A 389-nucleotide genomic window follows, 5' to 3' on the forward strand; every position below is an offset into this window, starting at 1 on the left:
ATCCTATCCTCATCCTCATTCTCGTCCTCATCCTACCCTCATCCCAATTCTCGTCCTCATCCTCATCATCCTCCTCATCCTCCTCCTCATCCTATGCTCATCCTCATCCTCATTATACTACTCATCCTATCCTCAACCTCTCCTCATCGTCATGCTCGTCCTCATCCTATCCTCATCCTATACTCATCCTCATCCTCATTCTCGTCCTCATCCTCATCCTCATCCTATCCTCATTCTCGTCCTCATCCTATCTCATTCTCGTCCTCATCCTACCTCATCATCTTCCTCATCCTCGTCCTCATCCTATCATCATTGTCATCGTCATCCTCATCCTAATCCACATCCTCAACCTCATCCTATCCTCAATCTCATCCTCATCCTCGTCCTCG

The sequence above is a fragment of the Lupinus angustifolius genome, unplaced genomic scaffold (assembly GCF_001865875.1).
Source record: "Lupinus angustifolius cultivar Tanjil unplaced genomic scaffold, LupAngTanjil_v1.0 Scaffold_420, whole genome shotgun sequence".
NCBI classification, from domain to species: Eukaryota; Viridiplantae; Streptophyta; class Magnoliopsida; order Fabales; family Fabaceae; genus Lupinus; species Lupinus angustifolius.